Source organism: Adiantum capillus-veneris, chromosome 1 (genome assembly GCF_014529385.1).
Source record: "Adiantum capillus-veneris isolate H3 chromosome 1, ASM1452938v2, whole genome shotgun sequence".
Taxonomy (NCBI): domain Eukaryota; kingdom Viridiplantae; phylum Streptophyta; class Polypodiopsida; order Polypodiales; family Pteridaceae; genus Adiantum; species Adiantum capillus-veneris.
This window is the reverse complement of record NC_140931.1, coordinates 120,884,822-120,909,487: the sequence shown is the minus strand read 5'-3', so window position 1 is coordinate 120,909,487 and position 24,666 is coordinate 120,884,822. Positions and strand designations below refer to the sequence as shown.

At 40.6% G+C, this 24,666-nt stretch overlaps 2 pseudogenes; one reads left to right on the top strand and one right to left on the bottom strand.

The window, feature by feature from the left end:
* Positions 1-22,615, bottom strand: LOC147465453 (uncharacterized; annotated as a pseudogene).
* Positions 5,565-6,093, top strand: LOC147465454 (uncharacterized; annotated as a pseudogene).
* Positions 22,616-24,666: the final 2,051 nt, after the last annotated feature.

Sequence of the window (24,666 nt, the reverse complement as noted above, 5' to 3'; positions counted from 1 at the left end):
CTACGCAGGATCACTATGTGATCCATCACTACTGGAAGAATCGCCATCATCGGTCTCATGATCGCTAGTGCCACCACCGCTGGTCTAAACCGTGGGACTACGACTGTCCTCATCTCCACGATCGTCACCATCATGGCCAGTGATTGGGCCACTACTCCTCTCAGCCTCTCGACGTCGCCCCTCGGCCTCCTATCGAGCCACCTATGTCATATCAGCCTCCCCATGCTGCTCCTGTATTAGTTAGTGAAATAAAAAAAGAATATATTATAGCTACCATGAAAAAAACTACAAAGCAAAACAAAGATACGTACAAGTGGATCTGGAGTGTGAGTAAGTGTTTGACACAAAGCACGATAGCCGCAGTACGTGGCCTACTCTATCTCCTGTGCGGTCGGTGCATGACCATAGTCTTTTGTCTACATTAAGACACAACCAAAGACTTATTAATTTTTGCATTCAATAATACTACCTTTAAAAGTTAAAATGTGAATGGTCTATACTCACAAATGTGGCCACAAATCCATCCCGTCCCATCCGCCCTAGTCTAGATGTGTGACGTAAAGCTACTCTCTTGCGTGATGTCTCCTAAGCAAACTTGAATAAACAAAATAACATAGATTAGAGAAAAGTTACAATCAATCTAGGAAAGTTCATATTAATTCTAATATATATTACCAAAGGCACACACCTTTTGTTGGGGAAAATTAATGCGTAGGCGCATCTCCTTGCGGAAGAATTGCCATGTCTCCATGCAAATGGTTTCCTTTCTCTTGTTTGACGGCACCATACAATAGCGCCTGTTTATTTTTTAAATTACAATTAGTGTCAGAATATACCATATAACTATTAGACTTCAATGTTTTGTTACTTTTATTGAATTTTTTATTTTGGTCATTTGATAAATGTCTCATGTTTTTATGGTAATTGAAATCCAGATTCGGATCAATCAGAGGGTACACCACCACCTCCTACTAGTGGTAGCCGGGGTACACAGAGTTCCAATACTGCACATGAACCCGTTTATGATGATTTCTACTATGATGAGCCTATTATATGCTGGTGTGCTCGTTGTTGGGCACGTATCGCAGGCCACGACGGGGTGCTTTTCACATCAGATGACTTTTGGTACTTTTGAGCAAGCACCACCACCTGAGGAGCGACATTGACCTATGGTATATTTCTGATCTCCCTTTGTTTGATATTGGACTTTTAAAAATCAAATATTGATATATATAATGTAACTAGATTATATATGTAGGTATCTTCACTTGATGACGAGGATGACTTTACTACCAGTGGTGCACATGTCTCTCGCACACGCACGGTCATGTCAATTGTCAGTTGCAGCTTGAGGTTTCTCGACATCCTCTACCTCCTCCATTGGAGGCTGAGATGGGTGGAGATCATCCGTTGCCTACTCATTTACAGGATCTAGTACAGAGTATGATCGTAGACGATACAGAGGCTGACAGGGAGGACCACTTCCTTTAGATGGAGTGGTTTTTGGATTTTGGGGCAATCACTACATGATTGCTCCGTCCACCATCAGTGGAGCGGGACGAGGCATCTTTATTGCATAGGATTTTCATGTGCCCCCTCATTCAGAGGTCACCCTTATGTCTTTTTGTGGACCTATATATAGATGGGGTCCATGGCATCAACTCACTCGCTACATCCAGAGCATGACTACTTGTGGATTATGTCTCAATGCAGCCTCTCTTTCTGCTAGAGGGATTACACATGCAGAAGGCCAAAGACTCTATGTTGATGGAAGACCTTACTCTCAAGGAAACATAGCAGGTTTAATCAATAGTAGTCGAGGGAGAAGTGCAAGAACCAATTGCACATTTGTGGAGTGTAAGAATATTCATGAACCAAGACACATGAGTAGGGATGTACCAAGATATATAGTTGTCCATGCTATTAAATCATTACGTGCTGGTGATGAATTGCTAGTCAATTATGGATGGCGTAGACCTCCACGAGAACCCTTAACAGATGAGGGTTAAGAGCTCATTGTATACAATTCCTAATGTTATTTTGAACTCTTGTATCCTAATTCTACACTTTAATTTGCATTATGTTCCGTACTGTCGCTAATTTATTTTGATATTATTTTTTGCTGTCTCCAAATGTTATTGAATTCCATGCACATCTCTCTCTCTCCTTTTATATATAAGCATGCTATTGATACAATCTTCTTTACCTTCAAATATGCAGCTTCCAGATTATGACATTGATAACGTCACAAATCAACATTCACATGACGTATCTCAAATGTCAATAGAGTGCATGAGGATCCTACGCACGAGTGATCCTAATACGAATGCAAGACTAAAGGAACAATATTCTAAGGACTTTAATGGATGTGATGATATCTTTGATAATGACAATGGCATGGCTGATTTTATCGAGGATTGGCATCAAAATGATAGTGCGAGAGATATTCCTAACAATGAGAAGTATCTTCAAGAAGAAGCTCTAAAGCATATCTACGAAGGAAGCCAACTGACACGACTAAGTGTAACGACTAAGTGCAAGCTTACTTATTCTTAATCTTCAAAACCATTTTGGATGGAGTAATGTATCCGTTTCAGCACTATTGAAGTATGTATACATCTAACATATTTATTTGTTACACTCTAAACATTGGTGCTTGTTATTGATCATATTTTTAATCAACTTGCAGGCTAGTCTCTCAAAAGTTCTTGCCGACAAGCAATTCCATTCCTACATCACATGATGAGGTGAAGAAGATGATAAGTAGTCTTGGACTTGACTATTCTTCCATACATGCATATCCCAACAATTGTATTTTATATAGACATCAGTACGAGGACAATGTGACGTGCCCAAAATGTCAAACGCCTCGTTATAAAGATGAGAAAGGTAAGGTCCCTAGAAAGGTATTGAGACATTTTCCCTTGGCTCTGCGTATAAAATATATGTTTCAAAGTCCCGAATTAGCTAAGCTTATGACATGGGGAGCGGAGCACAAGAGCAAAGATGGAGTAATGCAAATTCCGCAAGATAGTCCTGCATTTGAGCATATTGATTCGCCATGGCCAAATTTCACAAAAGAATCACACAATTTAAAGATGGTTGTAGCATTAGATGGTGTGAATCCATTTTCTACAAAATCAAGTAAATAGGTTACATGGCCGGTGGTAGTTATTAGCTATAATCTACCCCCATATCTTAGTATTAAGAAAGAGCATTTAATGCTCTCACTCTTAATCCCAGGAAAGTGACAAGTTAAAGACCGAGTGTATATTTGGCTCCTCTCATTGACGATCTTCAAGATTTGTGGAGAGGGATTGATGTCGTGGATATGTCAAGAAGCATTGGTGAAAGACACTTCATTGTTCGTGGGATTTTAGCATGGACTATCCATGACTTTCTAGGATATGGTTTTTGCTCAGGTAAATGGTTTAGATATATATATTTTTTCATACGTTTTTTGTATATTTATTGCGCTAATAATCTTTGTTATGTTTTTCATGCAGGAATATGTACCAAGGGTTATAAAGCTTGTCCTGTGTGTGGTGATTGGTTGAGATCAACTTATAGCAAAAACCTCAACAAAAATATATATCTTCAACACATACGATTTTTACCTGAAGAGCATCATCTACGAAATAGAAGGTAAGCCATACATTTCAACGGGAAGGTAGAAGAAGGGAAATGTCCAATACCAAACACACCAAAGAATTGGTATTTAAAGTGGACTTTTGGACCGCTATCAATCCGGAGTCGGAGATCATAAGCGGTGATGATGATGACGCTGTGAAGGTGCGAGCTAGAGGAAAACGTTCTCTGGCTCAAAGTCCTTCGATATGGTACACTTTGGAATATTGGAAGGATTTGAAGATATGTCATCTTCTTGATCCTATGAATATATTTAAGAACATTGGTCATTCGTTATGGCAACACCTTGTTGGCTTGAAAGACACATTGGCAACAAGAAATGACTTAAAGGATCGAAACTCAAAGCCTAATCTATGGCCACTTTTTGATGAAACTGGACGTGACACAACCTATGAGCCTGCCCCATGTGTACTCAACGCAGAAGAGGTACAGACTATCAACAAGAGGATTCAATTGATTCGTACGCCTACAGAATATGGAGCATCTTGTTGAAACATGTTCACTTTAGATGACAAGAGCTTGTCTGGTTTAAAAACACATGATTGGCACAATTTTGTGAAGGTAATGTTTTATCAATCTTCGTAAGTATTTATTTTCTTGCATGTTTTGTTGATTGGATTAATCATGTATACAATATGTTCTACCCCTTGTTATTGATGGATGTACTACCCAAGGAGTCCGAGACATAATATATTGCTTTGGATCTCTTGCAAGGTATTTATCACTCATAAAATTTTAGTATAAAATTTTAGTTGATAAGTTCTTAATTCAAATATGACTTTAATATCTTCTTTCTTTTATTGATAGATGGATTACATCTAAAGAAATTGACAAAGGGTTAATTCCACAAAAGAAGCATGAATGTATAGAGCTTCTTTGTTTAATGGAGAAGGAACTTCCAACCTCCTTTTTTGATATCCAGGTTCATCTGCTAATCCATCTAGTGGACAAGATAGAGCTTGCTGGTGTTGTTTCTACTCGATGGATGTTTTGGGCGGAGAGATTAATGGGAGTACTGAAAGGTTATGTATGTCAAAAAGCAAGACCAGAGGGTTCTATGGCGGAAGGATGGATGCTTGAAGAATGCATGTATTACGTTTGTGAATATCTTGAGCAAACCAATTTTGAAGATCCATGCGTATGGACAAATGAGTCTTCTTCTACCATGTCAGATGAGGTATTGTCTGGTAAGGGAGTCCCTTTTTGACTTAAGATCCAAGATAATTTGGATATTTCTACTTTCATTGTCTATAATAGCGAATGCATGCAACAATTTATTGAGGAGTACGAGGAGAAAATTGCGAACCAACGAGTTGACTGACGTAAAAACAAGAGATCCAGACGTCAAACCAACGTAAATAACATCGAAGACGTACCTTCTTTCATGGATTGGTTATACACCAGTATGCAACCGGCGGATAGAGATCATGAGACAATCTCAAGGGAACAGAGAGAGTTTATGATCGGATGTGAAAGAAATGTAACTTTTGGGTTTTGAAAACTTTAAACTAAACAAGCAATATTCCTTTTTTTCTTATATTATTTATATATTGATCTAGGCTCAAATGTATACAAACATGTGGGCTTATGGTCAACATCTTCGAATAAAAGCTATTGACGACTTATGTCTAACTCAAGATTCTTCCGTTGTTGCTTCTTTCAAGCAATTATCACGTGCAAGTTCAAGAGACACAAATCTTGTTGATAGTGAACTGAGTTATGTGGGAACCATAGTCTGCATTTATGAAATATCGTATCGGATCTTAAAATAGGTGAATGAAATCCCTCTTCATACAACAATGACATGTAGATTTCTTGAAGTTATACATAATTCTAAAGTTTTGATTCGTGCATTTTCACAGGTGATTCTGAAGGTGGATTGGTTTCGTGCCGAGTATAAAGGCAATAGTTCCACAATGAGAAGAGAACCGTCCAGATTTTGGTCCGTCAACTCCTCGTAGTTAATGCGTGCAACAAGAGAGCCTTACATTCTGGCAACTCATGTTGAGCAAGCGTTCTTTTACAAGAACCCAGATTCTCATCCATGGTGGCAAGTTGTGCATGTCCAACTTAGAGGTCGTCAGTTGTTTGATAGCGTTGACCCTGAGGAAGCAAATCAGGATGAATTGGTAACATCCTCGAATCTAGACACATCCATGTTAGAGACGTGTAGAATTTCTCTTGCCGATCATGATGACGTTGTAGATGATGAGAACGACAACCATCCGTACTTTGACACTACAGACACCGAAGAGGAAGAAATAGTGGATGTCGAGCACATGGAGGAAATGAACGTCAACACAGATTTAACGACAGAGGAGTTTGAAGAACTAAACAAAGATAATGAAGATGAGATTTTATTGATGGTTAATCTTAGAGATGACGATGAGGACTCTTAGCCGTGCGTATCAACTCACAAATCAACCTATATTGGGTAAGATTTAATCTCACAGTAATTCATTTGTTAAGTCATGATTTTTATTCTTTTGAAATCTTACTAATAAGGGTGGGTGGTGGGGAGTTTTGTGGTGATAGCCTCATATGGATAGTGTCAGGGTTCGATTCCCTTCAGAATCGTTTTTCTTTTTGTGGCTACGTATACGGTAATCAAAACACGTCGCTGCCCAAGATACGAGGACGCTGACACCAATAGTGAAGCCCATCTGAAAACCCTAGCATTTTTGCATGATAGATCAGCCCTAGCGTTTTTGCACTGCAGATCAGCCCCGACAGCAGCAGAAGACAGATCAGCCCTAGCATTAGCAGATTCCACAGCAAGATAGCAGATCAGCCCTAGCATTTTTGCATCAGCATAACCATCCAGCATTTTGTAGATCTACCGCTGTCGTGCTGTGACACGTACATAGTGGGAACGCATGCTACAAGATCTATCTTGTATTTTTTTAGATACATAATTATATTTCCTATAGTGTACATATGCATATTTAAGTATAATAATAAGCCTTCTATCTCATCCTATTATTTTTCTCAAGGGTAACATATCCTTACTTTACCATCAGAAAATACTATGGGAAATGCATCAATAGCTCCGCCTCTTTAACTTGGGGCAAAAAGCATTGATTCTTTATTTCTACTATTTCATTATCATCTCACACCCTAGCTAGATCCTATATCTAGGGTAAACTCCAATATATATATATATGTTCTATGTATTTTTTATACTTTTCTTATATTTGTTTTTAAATAGCTACTAGGAGAGAATCAAATCCTAGTGGGACACTAGGTGGCATGATTTCAAAGATACACTTATTTTAATGCATTATTGCAAGCATGATTACAAAACTTTGTCAAGGAGCAATGTCATGATTTCATATGGCATGAGGTGTCCTTTGGAATTAAATGAAAGTCTAGGGTAAGGAAACCACATGAAGACTTTTGCTGCCATAAATGGACCCTATTTTGATGATTTTTTTACACAAGGTTCCAATCCGAATTGGAAAACGATTTTAAAATGAAAATCGTAGCTAATGAGCTGAAGGTTTTGCCCATATGTTTACTTTTTTATTTGGAGCCACGGTTGAGGAGATATGATCAAAATACTGGACCCCAGTCTGCCCACATCATGCAGGGGCAGCTCATTTCCAACTTTTCCAATTCCTGTTCACACTGGCTCCTCTCTTCTTGTGTAAACCCTTGGGGGTTCCCTTCACCTATAAAAGGGGACCTCTTCTTCCTTGGAAGGAACTCAAGCATTCAAGCCATTGATGAGAGGAATTCTTGAGGGAGTGAGTAGTAATGCCTAATTGTACTTAGCCCCATTAACATAAGCCCAAGCCTACACTTTCTTCTAGAGGAAGACTAGCCATTCTTGTACGCTATCCTTGGAAGATCAACTCTAATCAAAGAAGGTGTTGTACTTGGCGTATCAATCAGTGCTCCCCTCTTCTTCTCTCTCCATCAATAATGGTTCCGAAGGGTTTGTCAAGTAAGATGTGTTCTACATTGATGTTTTCTTGATTTCTTATTGTTTTCTTTTTCATCTCTAATCCGACATATATATATATATATATATATATATATATATATATATATATAATCTCATCTCCTTAACCAAATCTATCTCTCTCACTCTTAGTAATTCATCCTCTCTATAAATTTTAGGTTCTCTTTGCTACAGGTACATCTCTCCCCGCAGTATCCTTATTGTCTATGGGCAAGAATAGGGCTTGGGAGGGAAAATTCTCATCTCTTCACTTCTCTCATATCTACATTTCTCACATACTATCCTGGATGAATAACCCACATGATGATCATTTCTATCGCTTTCACTCTGTACAATCTATTAGAATTAACGTATGGATTAGCCGTAAAATACACTTTCAACAACGTATAGTGTTTCTCTTTGGGCCTGAAAGGCTCAATGAAATACTTCTATCACCGGATCCCATCATACTACCTCTCATAGACTATAATTTTTCTTTTGATGTAAGCGTAGTTATCTTGCTATGAATCAAGAGGATTTGTACACACAATTAATCCCAATCACTAGACAATATATATATATTATGGTAAGCACAAAACTACAATTCCAAAGAACAATTCGTAGCCTATTTGGTCAGCCAAGATTGAATGCCATTAACTCATCCATTAACCCTTTCATATTACCCTTGATACGATATGACCATAGCCTTGATGTTTTCATCTTCGTATTGTTTTGACATCCTCTTTTGTGTTCTTTATTTGTGTGTGTGAATGCAAGAGAGAAAGAGTGAGTCTTCTTTGATTGCACTTCTTTCCAAACCCTAGTCTTCATGGCATCTATGGTTTAACTCCTTCATATAGTTTTTGTTGAGTTCTCTCACAAACTGTCACAGCCATAATCCCGGTGCTTTCCTGGCAAGACCGCAAATTTCTCGACATATTTTTGGTGAACCCGACGCAAATCTGCTAGGGTGAGAGTTTGTGGGTAACCATGGGTGATCATGTTGAGCAACAGGGTATGCATTTTGACCCAACAACAATGCAAATGTTTCAAGCATTTGCAATGTTCATGCAACAACAACATGCTACTGAAAGAAGGGAGATTTCAGCAATGAAGGCCATACAAGCGGTCGTCAACAGAATGGATCAGTTCAATGGCAAAGATGTAACCAATTACTTACGCGAGTATGTGAAGGAGATGGAGCTGCATCGCGTGTCAGAAGGTGAGATGATTCAAAGCTTTAAGCTAGTTGTTGCTCCAGAAGTTAGGGAGCATGCTAGGGAAATTAAAGATGGGCATTGGAGAAATTGGGAAGAACTCAAAGTAGCTTTAAAGGAGAAATATTTCATGGAGGACTCGGAGAGAGTGACCAAAAGGACAATTTTAGAATGGGTAGTCAAGCCAAAGCAAGGACTATCAATAACAGAGCTACTTAGGGAATTTGAGCGGCGCTATGCACAACTCACTAGGACAGAAAGGGCCACACTAGATGCAGAGAAGACAAATCTTTTCTTACAAGCTGCAGGTAAAGAGTTTCAAGAAAATTTGGAGCTTCTTCTTGAAGATAAAGATGCTGAGCAAGGACTAAAGACCGACTAGAATGAGGTTGAAGGTGCTGTCTCATTGCTTGCCAAACGACAAAGAAGAAGGGACAAGATGGTAGTAAACACTATAAGTCCTTCCACCTCAACTTATGACAAAATGGTAAAGCCTACTTTTATCGCTCCTAAGTTTGATGAGTCCATGCTAGATGAGCTTGTGAAGGGAATGCGTGACTTGAAGGTGAAGTTTGCAAAGCTTGAAGAAAAAGGCCAACCATCAGGGCCACTTCCTAGGCAAAGACAACAGCCCAAAGAAGGGTTTGTTAATAGATGTATTTGGTGTGATAGTACAGACCATGTAAGAAGGGATTGTGATGATTTTAGTGATGCTTTGTCAAAAGATGTTGTCTTTTTTAAGGATGGTAAAATCCACTTAAGAGAGACAGGTCTACCCTTGAGAACTAACTTTGGGAAGGGGGGAATGCAAACCTTAGTTGAAGATATGGCAACCAAGCATGCCACCTCTTCAGTTGAGGCAGCTACTTATGGAGTAAAATTGAACATTTTTGTGATGAAGAGGTGAGTGACCATCATGGTCAAATTTGGCCAAATGTCATGCAATTAGCTAAAAAGGGAAAGCTTACAAAAGAGATTCTACATGAAGCAGGTGATTGCATACGTCTAGAAACAGGATGGAATGATCCAGTGGACTCATTGTCAATGCATGCCTACATTACCAAATGCCAACAAAATGAGGCAATTGTAGAAGAGAAGCACAGACGTGAGAATGCTGATGAAGGACCATCAAAAAGAGCTTCTAGAAGTGGGGGAAGAAGCGACTCAATGCCTTCTCAAACACCCTCAACACAAGGAGCATCTCCACCTGAAGTACTCATGGAGGAGTCTACAACAGGAAAGAAGAAAGAGCCAACGAAAGGTAAGACAAAAGGCCCAACTTATAAACTACAATCTGATATTGAGGTTGCTACAGATTTAAAGAAAGTCTTGGAGGAAAGGATCTTGAATAGCAAGATTGAGTTTACTCTGGGAGAAGTTCTTGGCATTGCAAACTGTGAATTCCATGAGGAGATCATTGACATCATCAAGAGAAAGAGGCAAACCCTTGCTGAAGTTTCTCGTCCACAGGTTGAAGGGGAAACCTCAAAGACACAAGGGATGCAACTGCAAAATAAGGAGAATGATGGAGTTGTGGTAGGATGCTACCAATCTAGTGGGAGAGTGAAGAAAGTGTATTTCTCAAATGATGATGAAGAAGTTGAAGATATTCCTAGGAGTTACTATTCACGAAGTCATTGGGCAAGGGCTTCTACAGAAACTTTGGTCAAGGTAGGTGATCTTGAAGAGCCATTTGTTGCCTTGATTGACCATGGTTTAGAAATAAACATAATGTCAAAGAGTCTCTACAACAAGTGCAAATGGCCGATGGACACAGATCATGGCTGGATGGTAAAAGTGGCAAAAAATTCATCCGGTGAATTGTATGCAGCATGTCCAGGTGTGAAGGTAACAATAGGTGATGTAAAGATTGACCAAAACTTCTTTGTACAGGATACATCTTCATATCATCTCATCCTTGGACAACCCTACATTGTGGGAGTTTGAATGGAAACAAAGGTAATGGACGATGGTTCAGCATATGCTAGAATACGTAGCAAAGATGGTAAACGAGCTGTCCAATTTCTCACAGTCTGTGTAAACCATGAAAGAAATCGTGACAACCTCAGAGAACATCCTCTACCAAAGGTAAGCAAAGAGTTTCATGATCATAGAGAAATGATGGGTTTTGGCCAAGTACCATTGTAAAGCGGGATTGCAGTGGTACAGAAAGAAAAAGGGTCTCGCTTGATCCAAAAATAGGTGAAACTTTCTCGATGAGCTCCTTGGTAACAAGGAATGGATCAGTATGTTTTACAAAACTTGAAGATTTGAAGAGATATGAGAGGCAATATGTGCATAATGTACAAATAGGCATGAAAAAGAGTGGGTTGCTAAAGCCTACTGAAAATGTTTTGGGTTTGTGTGAACAAGTTTCTTTTGTAGATACTATGGGTGAGCTTGATGCTATAATGAGGTCTAGTTTGCATCTTGAAAATGAAGTTGTGGAAGTTTGATCTATGGAAATGTATCAAGTAATAGAAGCCTTTAAAGAAAGCCAAACAGTTGGCCCAGAAATCCATGTTGAAACTAAATACAAGAGTGTAGCAAAGAAGGTGAAACTAGTAGCTTCACCCTTACCACCCAACAACAAGGAAAAGATTGAACAGGCTTCTTTACAACCAAGTTTGCGGAATCCTAAAAAGATCGGGCATACCTTCACAAAGGAGTCTTCTCAAGAGTTGCAGATTGGTTGCGAGGAGTTTCTAACACAGGAGGAGACAAAGTGCTTCAAAGAAATTCTTTCAAAGCATGGTAAGGCTTTTGCATTTGAGCCACATGAGATAGGATGTGTTGATCCTTATATTGTAGCTCCTATGGTAATTTTCACAATACCTCAGGTGCCTTGGAATCTGTGGCCTATTCCGGTTCCAAAGGCTCATTTGCCAAAGTTAGTAGAGCTACTGAATGAGAAAATCAAAATGGGAATCTTGGAGCCTTCTTGTGCTCCATACTCAAACAGGTGGTTCATAGTTCCAAAGAAGAATGGTTCTCTACGCTTCATCCAAGATATGCAACCAGTGAACAAGGTGACAATTAGAAATGTAGGTACAGGTCCAATTGTGGATGAATTTGCAGAGGAAATTGCAAGGAGGGCAATCTACTCAATGGGGGATCTCTATTCAGGGTATGATCAATTTCAGCTTGCAATCGAAAGCAGAGACTTGACAACCATGAGGAAACCTTTGGGTTTGGTAAGGATGCGTACCTTGCCACAGGGAGCAACCAACTCGGTTGCACATATGATGAATGGGATGAATAAGGTCTTACGTGACTTTATTCCTCAAATCACAATGCCTTTCATTGATGATTTGCCTATCAAAGGATGTGAAGAAAGTGACAAAGATGAAGCTTTGGATCTCAAGGGATGTCGCAGGTTTGTGGTAAATCACATAAATGATTGTGATAAAATTTTGTCTAGGTTGGAAGAAGTGAATCTTACATTGTCAGGGAAAAAGTCTATGTTTGGTGTCAAAGAAGTGCTCATTGTGGGGCACATGTGCGGGCCATATGGTAGGAAACCTTGTCCATCAAAGGTAGATGCCATCCAAAGAATGAAAGAAACATGCACTAGCATCACTGAGGTTAGAAGATTTCTGGGAGCATGTGTCTTCTATGTTATTTGGATTCCACATTATGCACATGTAGCTGATTCTCTTTATGAGCTGCTTAGAAAGAATCAAAAGTTTAAATGGACAGAAGCACATGTAAAATCCATGAAAAAGCTTAAGGAGTCACTCCAGTCAGCAACGACTTTGAGAAAGGTAGACTATGAGCGTCAAAGGCCAGTGATTGTGACAGTAGATACCAGTCCTACAGGGATTGGATGGGCAATAGGGCAAGATGACAAAGAAGGACACAGGTATGTGGTAAGATTTGGAGCAAAGGTACTAAGTGCTCGCCAAAGAAATTATCCACAGATAAAGAGAGAGTTATGGGGTATGGTTACAGCCTTGAAAAGTGGGAAAGAGTACCTAATTGGTGCATGTGTGGTTGTAGAAACAGATTGTCTACCACTTCTTGGGATGATTACAAGCTGCTCAACACCAGACATTGCTATGTTGCGGTGGATTGCCTACATTAAGTCCTTAAATCCAGAGTTTAAGCACATTGCAGGTAAAGACAATACAGTGGCAGATATGCTATCAAGGGCAAGGTATGAAGATGAGTCACAAATGATTGATGAGGGAGATGATGTAGGCACAAAATTCTATTCTATCTCTCATGTCAAAGGTAACAATGTCTGCATGACTAATTCACTTGAATTGTTCTTGAAAGATCTTTATAAAGGTGATTGGCTTTCTATTGGAAGGTACTTGAGTACTCTAACAAAACAGGATGATTGGTCTGAACAAGAATTCAAGAGGATACGCAGGAAAGCATATGGGTACTTTTTAAGGGATGGTTACTTGTGGAAGCATCCTAAACAAAAGGGTGCTACACCACAACGGGTTATATGTTAAAAAGAGACTCAAGTAAAGCTCATGCAAGAGTTTCATGAGAGTCTATGGGCTGGACACAGGGGTGTGTGGGCAACCTTCTCCAAGTTGAAAGAAAAATACTGGTGGAAGGGTATGTATAAAGATGTATCTCAGTTTGTAGAGTCATGTGTAACTTGTCAAATGTATTCAAATGTTCGACATCGTGATGGATTGCACCCTACATATCCACTAGCCATGCACTATAAATGGGTTGTGGATCTAATAACGATGCCTTTAGGACTCTGGCAGATGAGATACTTGGTTCTTGCAGGAGAGGACCTAACTAACCAGGTTGAAGGAAGAGCATTAAGAGCTAAGACCACAGAAGCTGTGTGCAAATTCCTTCTTGATGAGGTGATTTGCCGTTATGGTTGTGTGGGAAAAATCACTCCAGATCGAGGTGAACTGGATGCCGAAGAAGCAAGGGAGTTCTTTTCTAGATTAGGGATCAAGCTTTCTCTTACTACAGCTTGCAACCCTGAAGGCAATGGAAAGAGTGAAAGAGGTCATCCTCCTATCATCAAAGCTTTGGCCAAGGCTTGCGAAGGAAGAGTTGGTGAGTGGCCAAAATTGTTACCATATGCTTTATGGGCTGATCGTACAACACATAGCTCAGTAACTGGCTACATGCCTGCGGAGCTAATGCATGGTCAAAAGCCAGTGATGCCGATTGAGGATACAATTCCCACATGGAATGTACTACCTTGGCAAGAGGGGCTTAGTAGGGAAGATCTCCTTGCACTGCGTATAAGGCAGCTAGATAGAAGACCTGGAGACATTGAAGCTGCAAAAGAATGACTCAAAAATGCAAGGTTGAAAAACAAGGACTATTTTGATAAGCGACATCGACTCAGGAGCAAAGCAATTGACAAAGGTGACTCGGTTTTAGTGTATGATAGTAGCCTTGATAACCAGCACACAGTCATGCGTAAGTTCTCAAAAAGATGGTTTGGACCGTATGTTGTAAAGCATGTGCATGAAAATGCTACTTACAGCTTGTCTGAACTAGATGGTACAGAAGTAAAGATTCCCATTGCAGGAAAAAGGATTAAAATGTTTAAGAGAAGAGGAGACAATGATCTAGAAGATATGGATGAGGAAGAAGAGAAAAACACAGGTGAAGATCAAAGTGAACATGAAGCTCTGGAATCATCCAGTGAAGAAGAAGACAAGGAAGATGTACAAGAGGTCTAATCTTACAAAGAGACAATGTGGCACATACCGGAGGTTGTGCAGGTTTAGAGGGAGTGGATGTCGTGCTGTGACACGTACATAGTGGGAACGCATGCTACAAGATCTATCTTGTATTTTTTTAGATACATAATTATATTTCCTATAGTGTACATATGCATATTTAAGTATAATAATAAGCCTTCTATCTCATCCTATTATTTTTCTCAAGGGTAACATATCCTTACTTTACCATCAGAAAATACTATGGGAAAAGCATCAATAGCTTCGCCTCTTTAACTTGGGGCAAAAAGCATTGATTCTTTATTTCTACTATTTCATTATCATCTCACACCCTAGCTAGATCCTATATCTAGGGTAAACTCCAATATATATATATATTCTATGTATTTTTTATACTTTTCTTATATTTCTTTTTAAATAGCTACTAGGAGAGAATCAAATCCTAGTGGGACACTAGGTGGCATGATTTCAAAGATACACTTATTTTAATGCATTATTGCAAGCATGATTACAAAACTTTGTCAAGGAGCAATGTCATGATTTCATATGGCATGAGGTGTCCTTTGGAATTAAATGAAAGTCTAGGCTAAGGAGACCACATGAAGACTTTTGCTGCCATAAATGGACCCTATTTTGATGATTTTTTTACACAAGGTTCCAATGCGAATTGGAAAACGATTTTAAAATGAAAATCGTAGCTAATGAGCTGAAGGTTTTGCCCATATTTTTACTTTTTTATTTGGGGCCACGGTTGAGGAGATATGATCAAAATACTGGACCCCAATCTGCCCACATCATGCAGGGACAGCTCATTTCCAACTTTTCCAATTCCTGTTCACACTGGCTCCTCTCTTCTTGTGTAAACCCTTGGGGGTTCCCTTCACCTATAAAAGGGGACCTCTTCTTCCTTGGAAGTAACTCAAGCATTCAAGCCATTGATGAGAGGAATTCTTGAGGGAGTGAGTAGTAATGCCTAATTGTACTTAGCCCCATTAACATAAGCCCAAGCCTACACTTTCTCCTAGAGGAAGACTAGCCATTCTTGTACGCTATCCTTGGAAGATCAAATCTAATCAAAGAAGGTGTTGTACTTGGCGTATCAATCAAAGTGGAGTGCTCCCCTCTTCTTCTCTCTCCATCAATAATGGTGCCGAAGGGTTTGTCAAGTAAGATGTGTTCTACATTGATGTTTTCTTGATTTCTTATTGTTTTCTTTTTCATCTCTAATCCGACATATATATATATATATATATATATATATATATATATATATATATATATATATATATATATATATATATGTATCTAATCTCATCTCCTTAACCAAATCTATCTCTCTCACTCTTAGTAATTCATCCTCTCTACAAATTTTAGGTTCTCTTTGCTACAGGTACATCTCTCCCCGCAGTATCCTTATTGTCTACGGGCAAGAATAGGGCTTGGGAGGGAAAATTCTCATCTCTTCACTTCTCTCATATCTACATTTCTCACATATTATCCTAGATGAATAACCCACATGATGATCATTTCTATCACTTTCACTCTGTACAATCTATTAGAATTAACGTATGGATTAGCCGTAAAATACACTTTCAACAACGTATAGTGTTTCTCTTTGGCCCTGAAAGGCTCAATGAAATACTTCTATCACCAGATCCCATCATACTACCTCTCATAGACTATAATTTTTCTTTTGATGTAAGCGTAGTTATCTTGCTATGAACTAAGAGGATTTGTATACACAATTAATCCCAATCACTAGACAAAATATATATATAATGGTAAGCACAAAACTACAATTCCAAAGAACAATTCGTAGCCTATTTGGTCAGCCAAGATTGAATGCCATTAACTCATCCATTAACCCTTTCATATTACCCATGATACGATATGACCATAGCCTTGATGTTTTCATCTTCGTATTGTTTTGACATTCTCTTTTGTGTTCTTTCTTTGTGTGTGTGAATGCAAGAGAGAAAGAGTGAGTCTTCTTTGATTGCACTTCTTTCCAAACCCTAGTCTTCATGGCATCTATGGTTTAACTCCTTCATATAGTTTTTGTTGAGTTCTCTCACAAACTCTCACAGCCATAAGCCCGGTGATTTTCTGGCAAGACCGCAAATTTCTCGACACCGCGACGAAACCCAGATCTAGACCAACGTTTTCAGTTTTCAGCAATCAGACTCCATCGTAGAACCACCGAACCTCGCAGCAGTTCCTCGCCGCATGGTCACATCCACGAGCGTTTACATTTTTAACCCAAAAAACGTAGATTTCAATATCTACGTTTTCAGCGCGTCGTCGTTGCATCGTCGTCATCGACATATAGTCAAAATTCAGTGGATAAAGATTCGCAGATTTCAGCCATAGCGTTTTTCAGATTCTGGCCCGTCTCATTGTCATCCTCATTATCGTCGACGTTCTCGGCAAGTCCATAGCATATGATTTAGTCTCCATTATGTGTTGATCATCAAAGATACTGGGGAGAGAAATTATGAGAAATCATAATTCTTAATGCCTAATTGGCACCAAAAGGACTATTAACCAAGGACGGTAGTGGATCATTGTGTAGTCCATTGTGAGGCATAAGGCAATGGACGAGATACAGAAAAAACAATGAATTCACCACCCTCTGTCAGGTGACACATCCAACCCTATGTGTTCGTGGATAAGCTACAACATGATCAGGGTTCAGTCAGTCCAGTCAGTATAGATTAGAAGTGATCTGGCACTTTTGTGAGTCTATTCGTAGACCGTGCATGCCTAGTCACTTAGTGTAGATGCATATCCATCGACAGCAGAAGCTCAGCAACCATCAACATCAGAAGCTCAACAACCTAGCATCTTTGGAGACCCATCACCTAGCATTTTTGACAGTTTTCAGCATGGCGTTTTTCAGCAACGAAAGACCAGCAGATTGATCCCCTAAGGAGTAGCACATTCAGCCCCAAGAAACCTCAGTTTTCAGCCCTAAACCTGTAGATTTTCAGCGTCAAAGACCTACAGAACAGTCCCAGAATCAACATTTTCGGACATAGTCGCAGATTTCAGCTCATAGCATTTTTGGACACTAGATATGAGATTGTAGATTTCAGCCCTTAGGACGGTGTCGTCATCCCCATCGTCATCGCCGACATAGTCTAGACTTGCATCAGTTCCATGCATTCAGCTTGATCCAGTTTGTGCAATCATAAGTAGACCGCTCTCGCCGACGAGACTCGGGCCTTTGGAGGAGGGTTTTACAACATCTCTGGTGTCGTATCTCTCTTCTCTCTCTATCTCTCAGTCTCATTCACTTGCACGCATAGTGTCCATTTACCTTGTTTGTGATCATTTCAATCTCTCACTAAGAACGGACGTCTACTACAGCCGCATGCATCCTTTCCTCATCACATACGCACCAACAATCATGGCTACATCGCCATGCTAGTGGCAATCACCACATTCAGGATCAACTTCTTCACAACAATGTAGTTCTCGCTCATGCAAAACACAATTGCAGCTGCGGAAAGGATACCTCCATAGTTGGCAGAATTGCATAGGTGCATGGCACTCACCATATTAATAAAGAGATGGCTTCTCTCGCTCGTGCCCACGTTCCAGGAAGCTGTTGGCATCAGGCATCAACACTTGAGAGATGACCTCAAATCAAAACAACATGCAATACAATGTCCATAGACAGGCTATTCCAAAACGTATCCTTAAAAATTCATGGAAGGAAAAACCACCAACACCCACGATAATAAATCTGAAGCTGAGCAATACCAAGCTGCTCAAATGAGTATAGATAGGTCCAAATTTTTCTTGTCAAATTCTGACAAAAAAGAAACATAAACTAGCTCGCTTGTTTGGTTCCCAGCAATTCTACTTGGCAACTTTCCAGCTCAAAAACCTTCATATGTTTCTGAGACGGTGTCTCCACCTGGAAAAAATTGATTGGTCCTCCCAGGCAAAACAGTTAACTTCCCAATCAGTATACTCGTTATGACCTGGTACACGAACTTCCCAGCTTTAGTCTGTCATTCAACCTTAGCATACCACTTGTCAAATAAAGCCTGCTACATCATCGCCTCCTTGAATTCTATCATCTTCCTTCCCTCTTTCCTTGCTAATCTCCCCAGCTCCAGCTCTTTCACCTCAATTTTCTGCCACATTCTACGACAAGAGTTATCACCCTACAAACCATAGTCCACACCACCATGACTCAAGCCGTCCAGAAATATCCCCACATGCTCGCTTCCATCTTGTGCCTCTTCTTGCGGGATTGCTTTGTCCAGGTTACCCTCAATGATCACCCCTCATCATGCAACGCCTCTAACCTTTCAGGAATGAGAACTTGGTATCAGGATTTGCAACAACATTCTATAATCTAGGACAAAGCTAAAATGCCCTAATTTGCTTGACGAAGTTTCCAGATTTTTTCCAAATTTGTTGAAGCTTTACTCATATTAGATCCATGATTCCATAGAAGAAGAGCAGACGAAAGAAGAGCTTTGCTTGTTCAAGTTGCTCATTTTGTACACCATAAGGAAAAAAATTCAATGCCTCTAACCTTCCAAGAATTTGGATGCAAGTAACTCAACTTGGCATCAGAATTTGCAACGCCATTTTGTAATCTAGGACAAAGCTACAATGCATAACTTGCTTCAAGAATCTTCCAATTCTACGACATGTGAACGCTACAGAACAAACTTCTACTTGCATCAGAGTATACACAGATTTCTCCCTGTTTCCTTTCCAAATTTGTTGAAAGCTTGTTCCAATATCAATCTCTTTTGTCACACTCTTCTTGGAAGACCACATTTTCTTGTAAAATTCTGTGTGTCACAGGCTCATATGATACTTCGATTGCTTCTTTGTTTTGCGAGGATACTCCATGTAACAAGCTCATATGGTACTTCACGTGCAACAAACTAAAGTTGCTATTGTAAAAAATAGGGAATGAAAAATAATTGGGCTACAAATATCATTTGATTGGGTTTCCACAAGCATAATGAACAATGGTTGGGTTGCTTCCTCCACCTCATGCCAAACAATACTTGTATAATATGCAAGGCATAGACTGATGCCAACCTCCCAGCTCAAAAACCTTCATATGTGTCATCCACAGTTTCTAAGACACTGTCTCAGTCACCGATTGGCATGAAGACACTTGGAAAAAACCAACAACAAGAGCAACTCATTAGCCCTCAAAACATGTCTTCTCAGGCAGAAGTAATAAGCTGGTAGACTCTCAGTAGAATCAGTATGCAAGTACATAAACAACATACTTCCCTCAGTATGCCCAGCTTGGGGCTAAAGACATTCAACCTTAGCATCATAGCATTTGTCAAGGGGTGAAATAAAGCCTGAAAGAATCCATCTACTTAAGGTAGTAGTTTGCTTGCAAACATCCTGGAAACCATCGTAAATGATCAGGACGACATTGTCCATAGATAGACTATTCAGAAAATGCATCCTGTGCACCATGGATCTTCACAAAATAAAACCAACACCAGATATATCAAATTTGCAGCTAGCACTCCTTTGGTTTGTCTTGCTCAGTGTCATTTTTTGTTGGAGCCCAAATTGCTTGGAAGTCGAGCAAAGCTGAGCAGCACCATGCTCCAAAGTTGTCTAATTACATCCACTTGGCTGATGCATACTGGCTTGTTTGTTTGTTTCCCACAAATTCTACTTGCCAACTTCCCAGCTCAAAAACCTTCATATGTTAATCAGACGGTGTCTCCATCACTGAAGACAGACATAAAGACGCTTGAAAAAACAGATTGGCCCTTAAAACAGTAGAATCAGTGACGCCACTTCTCCTACGCAATTGCAGCTATGAATTCACTTAGTGTAGATGCATATCCATTGACAGCAGAAGCTCAGCAACCATCGACAGCAGAAGCTCAACAACCTAGCATTTTTGGAGACCCATCACCTAGCGATTTTGACAGTTTTCAACATGGCGTTTTTCAGCAATGAAAGACCAGCAGATTGAGCCCCTAAAGAGTAGCACATTCAGCCCCAAGAAACCTCAGTTTTTAGCCCTAAACCTGCAGATTTTCAGTGTCAAAGACCTACAGAACAGTCCCAGAATCAACGTTTTTGGACATAGTCGCAGATCTCAGCCCATAGCGTTTTTGGACAGCACATACGAGATTACAAATTTCAGCCCTTAGGACGGTGTCTTCATCCCCGTCGTCATTGCCGACATAGCCTAGACTTGCATCAGTTCCATGCATTCAGCTTGATCTAGTTGGTGCTCTTCTACGCAATTGCAGCTATGAAGTTACACCTACCTCCAATGGGTTACTAGCATGGGAGCTTTTAATGGACCGAATAAACCAAGTCGACCTTGTTCTGACGGAGGTCGTGATGCCCTGTTTATCATGCATAGGTCTATTGGGGTGAATTATGAACCATGGGGCCCTCAAGCACATTCCGGTTATCATGACTCCATGAATGTGGTATTCAATTGCTTGTCAAAGGGAGATGTGGACTTTCTTGTGAAACCAATGAGGAAAAATGAACTGAAGAACTTGTGGCAGCATGTTTGGAGGAGGTGCAATAGTTCAAGGACCTGAGCATTGGGAAGATAAAGATTTTGATCTAAGAGGAGTGGCTGTTGCAACGAATGCACCTTTTCTAGACCTTGTGTCATCAACACACGAAAATTCTGGGATAGCTAGAAGTGTTGAGGATGCTCATTTGGCTGGACACCATGTACATTTGATTTGTCTCATATGGTCCCAAGCGGTGAGCATGATAGAAGAGAGGAAAAATCATGCACCCCAACAGTGCACGGTGCACCCTTGCAAAAGTTGCATACAGCCTGCCTCTACTATACGCTACAACTACTTAGAGAGAAGCTCCGACCAATTTCCACCTTGGCAGATCGAGAGTCGAGAGACGAGCGAGCGAGAGAGAGAGAGAGAGAGAGAGAGAGAGAGAGAGAGAGAGAGAGAGAGAGAGAGAGAGAGAGAGAGAGAGAGAGAGAGAGAGAGAGAGAGAGAGAGAGAGAGAGAGAGAGAGAGAGAGAGAGAGAGAGAGAGAGAGAGAGAGAGAGAGAGAGAGAGAGAGAGAGAGAGAGAGAGAGAGAGAGAGATGTTAATAATATTTCTTTCTTTCTATTTACCGTGCTGCATCACATCGATGACCCATGAGTTTGCACATTTGCTTGACCATCCACTTGTAGCTCCATCCTGTCCCATACTATGTCTCTAGTGTGTTGATAACATATGTCTTGTCATCCTCATGCTGATCACTACAGTGCAAAATAAAGTCGATTAGTAATTCAACTAAAAAACTAAAATTTATATTTTTTATGTTAATTAATACTTACTCCCATGGTATATGAACCTACTTTAGATAAGATGAGCAAAGGTCTCCCATCCGACGTTTGAGTGCGATGCCGGCTCTGAGCTGGAGGATAGCCCCGTCAGGCAAGATGTCGCATGTGACACCCAAGCTGCCAATGCATGTGCGCATTGGTGGAGGTGGAGGCACTGATGGGGGAGATGGCGGCTGAGGTGGTGTCTCACAAGTCGATCGGCCTGGTGGCGTGCTACTCTGCCGATGATGCCTACATGCAATATAAACATATGGTAGATTAGATGAGAGTTTAAAAAACTACTTGATATTTAATCCATAATCACCATAATAGATATACCTCCGAGACTGATGGCCACTAGCCTGTGAATCGGGTGTTAACTGAGAGGAGGTACATTAGGTGTAAGCCGCTGACTCTCATGATGTGATGTACCTAGAATAGGAGTCCTAAGCAAACAAAGACATCAAGGGAATACATATATTAAGATTTCTATATTAAAAAAAGAATGACATTACTACTTTATCAATCGAGAAGATTACCGATGTGCTATGGTCTGAACTGCATGAGAGGAAGTCTCCACTCCTGTGTGTGGCTGGGAGGAAGTCTCCACTCCTGTGTGTGGCTGGGAGGATGTACCCTCTCTAGGACGTACAGGCAAACTAAATTGCCCAAGAAACTCAATGGAGCTGTCTAAACTGGCGTCATCCATCTCCATATAATTTGGCATAGCCTCCGTCAAAGCCTCTCCTGATAGTCCAGTGGTACGTAGCAAAGTCTTGATGAACGTCAACTTCACTCTATGACCCTGGTCACTCATCGTATTTGTATATTTAAAACAAACCATATGTCAGACTAACACAAACATCGTATTTGCATGTAACATCAATGCAAGTAAAAATATTAATAGATCAAGAATCTACAGATGATGTCGAAGCAGCCATGAATGGAGTGGACTACAACAAAATAGATCAAACAAGAATGCTAGAGATGCTTCAAAAGGTTATGAATCAAATGCAAGATCAGGTAGCAAAACTAAAAGAGAAACACGCATAATAACAAATTCAATGCAAGAGTAAGCTACATGAGGGATTTGATGGTTTGTGGTCGAATGCAGCACGAGCTTATAACCATATGGCAGATGTGGACAAAATGAAGTAGACCTGGATGTATTCCTGGAAAGGACTCAACCTGAGCTATATGCTGTTGTTGGTAGCGCTTTCGCTACCTACTCTCACATGGTATCAGACGCTGAGGTTCTTCTCCGAAGCCGAAGATCCCCCGCTGATTGCTTCCGTCACAAAAAACTCCCTCAAAACTGAGATCGCTCCCCCTTGGTGGCTGTGTTTTCTACAAATAGCAACGTTTTCACCTCTTAGGCTGTGCTTTCTGTTCTATGGAGCCAGATCAGCCATCACTACTCCCTTCTCTCTCATCCCTGAAGGGATTACCCCAGATCAGCCCTAAGATCTTGTTCTTGGCGGCCAACACACAAGCCTTGCCTAATTTGCAGCTTTGCGTTAACTCTCAGCCCTTGCGTTAATCGCTTACGAGCACCGATTCGATGAAAGGACGCTTGTTCTGCAACTTTTTGGACAGGTGGCTATGCCGTCTCCCTCAATGTCTCGACTACGATTGCCATCTTATGGTAGCATATGCTCCTCCTCTCTTTGAGATGCAATCACATATGCTCTAGAATGTTTTCAGCTCCTACGCTCCTGCTCTCTTCCAAATGCAACCACATATGCTCTAGAATTCTTTCAGCTAATGCAGAGAGAGGGCATCTCTCCAAATGCAATGTTATCTTAAGGAGTGCGTTGATTGCAGGATGAGATCTGTTTTCAACAGATGCAGAGAGAGGGCATCTGTCCAAATGCAATCAAGTACACTTGCATCTTGAAGGCATATGGCATTGCACAAGATGCTGATATAGGCAAAAGAATTCATTTTGATCTTGTTAGTCAGTGGTAATTGTGCTTGGCAGTGGGCACTACCTTGGTCGACATGTATGCCTAATGTGGTGCACTTTATAGATCACAAAAAGGGGGAGGGATTCGGGCTCCCTCCCCGGCCACGTGTTGCGTTTTTCTTATTCCGACGGTGTTCTTTGTAGCCCCGAGGGGGACAACGCAGATAGACAGAGAGACGTGCTGACACACTGTTAGAGAGATGAGAGAGAGAGAGAGGCAGCTGTCCAACAGGGCTAGAAAAATACACTTTCCATAACCAAAGAAAATAAAGGCAAACTTGGAATTCGTTGTCGAGCATAGAGGCCATCGAATAGCAGCAGTGAGAGGCCATCGAGCAGCACGACTTGAGCTTTTAAGACATGTAGGTGGCTAGGACGTCTCGCTCAATGTCTTCCATACGACTGCCAGCTTATGGTAGCCTATGCTCCTGCTCTCTTCCAGATGCAATCACCAATGCTCTATAATATGTCCAACAATACCAGGTCAGGAAGAGAGAGATCTGTTTTCAACAGATGCACAGAGATCTCCAAATACAATCAAGTACACTTGCACCTTGAAGGCATATGGCATTGCACAAGATGTTGATATGGGCGAAAAGAATTCATTTTGATATTGTTAGTCAGTGGTTGTGCTTGGCACTACCTTGGTCGACATGTATGCCTAATGTGGTGCACTTCATAGATCACAAAAAGTCCTTAAGGAGCTTCCTACCGCGGATGTCGTCTGAATGTGGGATATGCCTAACTTGGCACGACCAAGGAGCTCCACGCTGTTTACACCGGATTGTGACATCGTGCTTGACATTGACTTGGTCGACATGTATGCCACCTATAGTGCACTTCATGAAGCACAAGAAGTGCTTGAGGAGCTTTATGTCCGAGATGTCTCTTGCAATGCAGTG